This window comes from Castor canadensis, chromosome 1 (assembly GCF_047511655.1).
Source record: "Castor canadensis chromosome 1, mCasCan1.hap1v2, whole genome shotgun sequence".
Taxonomy (NCBI): domain Eukaryota; kingdom Metazoa; phylum Chordata; class Mammalia; order Rodentia; family Castoridae; genus Castor; species Castor canadensis.
In genome coordinates this window covers 30,935,397-30,942,809 of record NC_133386.1, presented here as the reverse complement: position 1 = coordinate 30,942,809, position 7,413 = coordinate 30,935,397, and the positions used below count along the sequence as shown (strand labels likewise).

Genomic DNA, 7,413 nt, shown 5'->3' with positions numbered 1-7,413 from the left:
GAGGACTCAAATTCACATATCTTCAGCTAATGGATTTTTAACAAAAGTGCCAAAAAATACTTATTAGAGAAAAGACAGTTCTAGGTGTTGGGAAAACTGAATACACATGTAGAAGGTTGAAACTCCATCCCTGTGACCCACTGGGCACAAAAATCAATTCAAAATGGGTCAAAGACCTTAATTTAAGGCCAGAAACTCTGAAACTAGTAGAGTAAAGTGTAGGAGAAACACTTCAAGATACTGGCACAGGTGATGATTTCCTGAGTAGGACTTTAAAAGCACAGGAAACAAAAGTAAGAATTGACAGATGGGACTAAGTTAATTTCAAATGCTGATGCATAGTGAAGGAAACAATCAATAAGTGAAGAGACAGCTACAGAATGGGAGAATATCTTTGCCAGCTATTTATTTGTTAGAGGATTAATATCCAAAAAATAGGTAATCCAATAAAAAATGGTAAGTGATCTGAAAAGATACTTCTCAAAAGAAGAAATACAAGTGGCCAATGAATATGTGAAAAAATATTCAACATCTTTCAGCCACCAGGGAAATGCATACCACAATTACTATGTGATCCCATCCTACTCTAGTTAGAATGCCTAATCCAAAAATAAACAAACAAACAAAATGCTGGGGAGGATGTAGAGAAAAAAGAACCTTTACACATTCCTGGTAGGAATGCAAACTAGCACAGCTGGTATGGAAAACAGTATGGAGGATCCTTAAACACCAAAGAACAGAACTGCCATATGCTAGTTCTATCCAAATCCTGGGCATGTGTCCAAAGGAAATGGAGTCAAGATACAAGAGACACCTGCACATCCATGTTTATTGCAGCACCATTCACAAGAGCCAAGATATGCAATCAACCTAGGTATTCGAATACATGAATAGATAAAGAAAATACAGCATATAAACACAATGGGGTATTATTTGTCCTTATACAAGAATAAAATCCTGTCATTTGCAGGAAAATGGATGGAACTAGAGAATATAATGCTAAGCAAAATTAAAATATCATGTTTTTTCTTACAGGTGGATACTAAAATAAATAAAACCTGTCCTGTTTAGCACTTTGCAAAGGTGGCTCCCAGTTCTCTGATACTCCAAAACTGAAGCTTCTTCTTATCCCAGAGGCCAGTAGCTCTGCATCTGTCACCACGCCACAAAACTAATATATTGAATTACAGCTTCAATGCTATAATGCTATTTAGATTGCCATGGGAAAAAAAAGAAGGAAAGACTCATGGATGGTCAAAGAAAGCAAAACCAACCTAACACACAAGCAAAAAAACAGATTGGGTTGAAGGCTAAGATCTGTCATAAACCATAAACAACACCCTGCTGAGAAATACAAATGAAAAAGATTATCAAGATGCATGAAAAAAGAAACAATAAACAAAAAAAAAGACAAAGGACTCTACAAGCAGCAGTACTTGCCTACCTGCTGGAGAGAGAGCAGTCCTGACCTGAGGTAAATACTTTTCAGTACTTACCAAAAAATGAAAAGAGAAAGTAGGCATCGGAAGTTCCTCAGCCCAAAGGTCGTGCTCAGGGAGAAACAGAATTTTAAAAATATATTTATATGGGGGAAAAAAAAAAGAAAGTATGGAAAAAGATGCCTGCTAAAGTCTGCTTTCTTAGAAATGGCTTTAGGAAAAAAAAATCTAAATATGAAAGATTCATTGGGCCAATGGGCTACATTTCAACAATGTAACACATTCTGATCCAAAAGCTACTGTTAGCCTGCCAATACTTGATGTGAAAAAAGAATCCCTCCTCCCTGCTATATATAACTTTGGTTTTAATTGCCAAAGTTTATAGTCACTGAAGTGAACTTGAGTGAGTGAGCCTTGTGACACAAGAAGACAAGGTTATTCGGGGGAAATGTGCCCAGGTCATCAACAATAGTGAAAATGATGGATGCATAAATACAGTCTTATTGGTTTAACAGGAGTTTCATACAATTAACTCTGTATAATTATTGAAAATTACAAAGCAATCAGGAAAACCATTATTACTATTATCGTGATGTTCTGAGTACTGCCAAACAGCCTTACATATTTGTAATCATCAAGAGAACTATTTATCAAGTTGTAAAAACACTAAAATGGAAAAAAAAAAAAAAAAAACCTGAAAGTAGAAGAGGGGTTATTAGGAACCAGCAAGTGGGTTGGGGAGAAGTGAGGGTGGAGGGAAGTCAGAACAAGGCATGTATGGGAATGAATCCCATTTGTAAAATTCACATGAGTTAATAATTACAATTTTAAAAGGTCATGTAAAAATAACCTTGAAAAATCCAAGTAAAAATATCTTCAATAATAAAGTAGACAATTTGCAATTAAATAGAAAAATGAATAAATTATTACTCTCAGTGTGAAAATACATTCATTCTCTTCTTCAGTTCCATAAATGTAATTCAAAACATACTACCTTTTCTTGTCCTATAAAATTGGCAAACATTAAAAAAAAAACAATATGCCATGCTGAATAACCAAGAGGGAAGAGAAAGTGATGAATGTGAATATTGTTTTAAATTGTCTAGTATAAAAAAAATTGTCTAGTATAAAAAATTTAAATTGATAAATATTTGAATATAAACTATATCTTAATATTCAGAACCTAAGTTTAGAGAAAGTGCAGGAGTTATTCATCAGAAATAATCTTATTAAAGACTAAGATGGAAGCTGGGGGCAGAGGCCTCCAGGATTTTGAGACCAGCCTGGGCAACATTGGGGCCTTATCACAAAAAGTAAAAAGTAAGCAAACCCAGATGAAGTGTCCTGCTTTAGACATCTAAGAGGACAAGGAAGATTATTCAAGGTAAAATAAAGCCAAATATTAGAATGTCCACATTCTGATATTGTCCCTACATTTTATTTCTCACATATCTCTTTGACAGCTCCCATTAAAAACAAACAAACCAAAGAAGCAAATGCTTTTACCTGTACTTACACTTCCCTTCTTTAATTCCATGAGAACACCTTGGATTCTACTCTCATACTTTTCCAAATCAGAATTATTGAAATTGCAGGTATTAAGATATGCAATTAATAAGTTAATATACACATTTCATTTCTTTAACATGAGTCAATGCTAAAAGGCATAAGAAGCTTATCTGAAAGAGTTTTAGTGAAAGTTAATATGAGATCAGTAAACAGTTCTCAGAAAAATCAGAAGGCAATTAAAAATAAAAACTGAAAAGGCAAAATTTCCAATAATTTAGAAGAACATAAATATGGCTTTTAAATTCTGAACTATGGTCTGACAGGACAGGTATTATTTCCATTCCTAGTTCATGAGAAGGTCAAATGTCATCAGCAATAGAACATAAACTTGCTTTTCACATAAACATAGTAGGTAAGGAAAAGCTTCTTACTAGCCTCACCTGGCACTTTGGGGATTCACTCATAGGGGCTTTAGGTATTGGGAATCATTAAGCTACTTCCTAAGGGGAAAGAGTGCTTTGGGGTTTGCCTTAGGGAAAAACTAATAAAAGGTAGTGTTCAAGCATTTATCACAGAAGACCAGTGCTTTTGAGGACAAACACTTCTCAGATATAAAGAAATCTTTATAATGTAATGAAGAGAAATATTTTAAAAAGAGAAATACACAACATTTTATATAATAATGAAAGCTGACTGCTTGTGAATTAGGAAGGAAATAATTTAGGGAGATGAGGATATGAATCAGTTTCTGAACATGGGAATAAGGATTTGTAGGCACAAAGGAAAATGGACAAATTCTGGTAGCAATTATTAACGTATTTTGTATCTTGGGATTTTAAAAACTGGAAAAACCTATTAGGTCACAGAGAATGACAGTTTTCTCAACAATCAAATCAGAGAATCATGAGTGGTGACCTGACCTCTCCTGCTGCTGTCCAACTGTGCTACAAGAACCTGAATGGATCCTGTGTCAAAACCTCCTACTCCTCAGGCCCCCGCCTGCTGCTCTATGCAGTGTTTGGCTTTGGGGCTGTGCTGGCAGTGTTTGGAAACCTCCTGGTGATGACCTCCATCCTCCACTTCAAGCAGCTGCGTTCTCCAGCCAACTCCCTCATCGCCTCTCTGGCCTGTGCTGACTTCTTGGTGGGAGCGACAGTGATGCCCTTCAGCATGGTCAGGTCTGTGGAGAGCTGCTGGTACTTTGGGGAGAGCTACTGTAAATTTCACTCTTGTTTTGAAGGGTCATTTTGTGTGCTTCCATCTACCACTTGTGCTTCCTCTCCATCGACAGATACATGGCTGTCACTGTCTCCCTGATCTACCCAACCAGGCTCACTGCCTCTGCTTCTGCCACCTGCATCGCCTTCTCCTGGCTCCTTTCCGTTACCTATAGCTTTTCCCTCCTTTACACTGGGGCAAATGAAGCTGGGCTGGAGGAACTGGTGAGTGCCCTCACCTGTGTGGGGGGGCTGTCAAATTGTGGTGAATCAAAGTTGGGTCTTGGTAAATTTCCTAATATTTCTCATTCCCACTCTTGTGATGATAACTGTTTACTCCAAGATTTTCCTCATCGCCAAACAACAGGCTAGAAAAATTGAATGTCTGAGCAATAAGACTGCAAAGTCATCAGACAGCCACAAAGACAGAGTAGCCAAGAGGGAGAGGAAAGCAGCACAAACGCTGGGAACTGCGGTGGTGGCATTTTTCATTTCACGGCTACCGTACTTCATTGATTCCATAGTTGATGCCTTCCTGGGTTTCATCACACCCCCACGCGTGTATGAAATCTTAGTTTGGATTGCTTACTACAACTCAGCAATGAACCCCTTGCTTTTACCCTTGGTTTCGAAAGGCCATCAAACTGATTGTCACTGGCAAAATCTTGAGAGATAACTCCTCATCAATAAATTTGTTTCCTGAGTGGTTTCCTGTGTTAGATTGGGGGAATTGAAAAGAGTCATAAGGACGTATCAGTGGGGGAAAAAAAAAAGATCCTACATGTGTAAGATATCCTAAAGTAAAAGAATGAATTACATTGGAACTTTGAATCAGACAATTAAATTCAGGTGCAAATTACTTTGGTAAATATCACATTAAAATCCAGTTATAATGAAAACAGATTCCAATGCCAACTTAGCATTTATCACTGTGCTCCTGGACTGATTTGTTTTCTCTGAGCTTTCTTCTATTTCTCTGGTTAGTAATCCTTTTCTTATAGTATCTTTGAGAAAATTCAAGGGAACATTATATAGTCCTTTTAAATTCTAAATCATGTTGTTTATTTCTTTATGATACGTGAATCCCTGGAAATATCGTATGTTCATTCTTCTGCAGTGTCTTCTAATAAAGTACAAAATAACTGAGAAACGTGAAGAGATGATGGTTCTCTGTTCAGAGGGGGCCAGAGAGAGTCTACACTGTGGCATTCAGATTTTTGGCCCCAAAGTATAATTTCAATGTCATAAAAATAAATGAAGAAATATGTGTATATTAACTATAATATCAGATTGATTATTTGCACTGGGAATGAAAAACAACACCCAGTCACATATTTACTAATCATGGAATGGGTATCCACACCGTGACAATCAGAGAGTAAGTGAGATTACCCCTAAATATTCCTCCCCTTACAAAGGAGAATGAGGCCCAGTCACGCCGTCTAGTTGCTTAGAGATATTTAGAACACGAATTTTAATATGTTATTTCAGAGGAACAATACAATTGTCCTAAATAAAAGTATAAGTAACATTCTTTAGGGAGATGTAGATGTGGGAGAGAATAATGGATTTGGTATGATTCAATATTATTCTATAAATTCCCACTCATCCATATACTTCTTCATTAAAAATAGTGCTTTTTTTGTGCAAGTTTTTCTCTTGAGGATCACAGGGTCATTCAGATAAACTACATTTTAACTACTAAGGCAGGATTGGTCCACGTGCCCAGCAAAACTGTGGTCTTGTTATTTTATTCTATTTCATGGCTTCGTTCCTTTGAGCCATTCCCTAACAAGAGAAGGCAATTCAAATTCACTCATTCACCAAAACATTTTTGAGATTGCCAATTGCACTCTGCTTTTTTCCATGGATGCCAGTTAATTACTATGAATAGTAACATTATCATGATTTTGAATAGTTGCACTTTTAGTAGCTTCTGTATCTTAGGTGGTGTGCTTGAGCCCTTGGTTTTGAGACCAGCCAGGTCAACCTAGTGAGATTCTGTTTTAAGAAAAAAAAAAAGAGATAGACTCAAATAGGTCCGGTTCTATCTTTCTGAGATGAAATGGAATTTGTCAAAGGTAAAAGAGAAGAATCTATTGGAATCGCATCTCCACATTCTCTTTTCTCCTGGATCTTGGTCTCTCAAACACAAGTTCTCCGCACCCTCAAATACAGTTTCCACAAAACCACTTCCTAGCTATTTGAATTAGGCCGTCACTCATTTCTGCTTAGTCTCTTTGGGTCACAGCAGGAATAAATGCTGCCTTGAATACAAGAATCTTTGTAGCAGCTTCAGCTCATGTTAGTGTTTTCCTTCTGAACATGATTTTGTCCAACAACCCTCCATGGCCTTTGCTGTCCTCTACTGCGTTAATCATCGCTCTGTGTTCAATTCACTTTCACCATTTTTCTCCATGAGGGGCAGTTTGAGACAAGCTGATTCATCATAGCCTAGATCAGAAATTTCCTCCATATCACACAATTTTTATTTCTTTATGTTTCATTTTATTCATCATATGTTTGTCATCATGTTTAAAATATTTTCTGATTCTTACTTTGAGTACTTCCCATAGGTTCTGCATTAGAACATCTTTTCTGTGTCTTCGGATCACACCGTGGCTATCAAATCCATTTGGTGCCTCTCAGTTCCACTGTCTGTAGCCAATGTCTAGAGACTGTGGCTTCTCCCACCACTTCCAGATTCAAGTGGTGTAGGACTCCACTTTATAAAGGCTGTGAAGTGGTGTAATGAAATCCCCTGAAGTTTAGGAGAACGTTTCTTTTTTAAAAAAATTATTAGGACATATTTATTGTACGGAGGGATTTATTGTGACAATTCTAAATAGGCTTATATATATAAATATAATATAATATATATTATAAATGTGCATTAAAACTGTCAAAAGTATTTAACTTAGTTATTGCAAAGCATAACAGGAACTTTCTCTGTATATTTTTAATCACCCATTCTCTATGTTGTTTTTCACATGCTTTCTTACCTCCTTTTCTTTCTAGCTATTTTTACAGAGTGTGAGACATTCTCTATGAAAAATTGCCTTAATAATTTGAGGACTGAGATGAAATGACCTTTCTCAAAGACAACTTGCATTTGCTTCTGGCATTTTTCCAGATTATCTAGATTTCCTCAATATTGGTCTACATAACCTAATCCACTATTACTGGGAACAGATGTCCTGCATGTAGAATTTTTAGCAAATGAAGTAAGAACATGATGCTAGCTCATA

General features: G+C 36.5%; 2 pseudogenes; both read left to right on the top strand.

Moving 5' to 3' along the window:
• Positions 1 to 1,264: 1,264 nt before the first annotated feature.
• Positions 1,265 to 1,951, top strand: LOC109687509 (ribosome biogenesis protein NSA2 homolog pseudogene; annotated as a pseudogene).
• Positions 1,952 to 3,849: 1,898 nt separating this feature from the next.
• On the top strand, positions 3,850 to 4,899 carry LOC109687522 (trace amine-associated receptor 7a-like; annotated as a pseudogene).
• Positions 4,900 to 7,413: the final 2,514 nt, after the last annotated feature.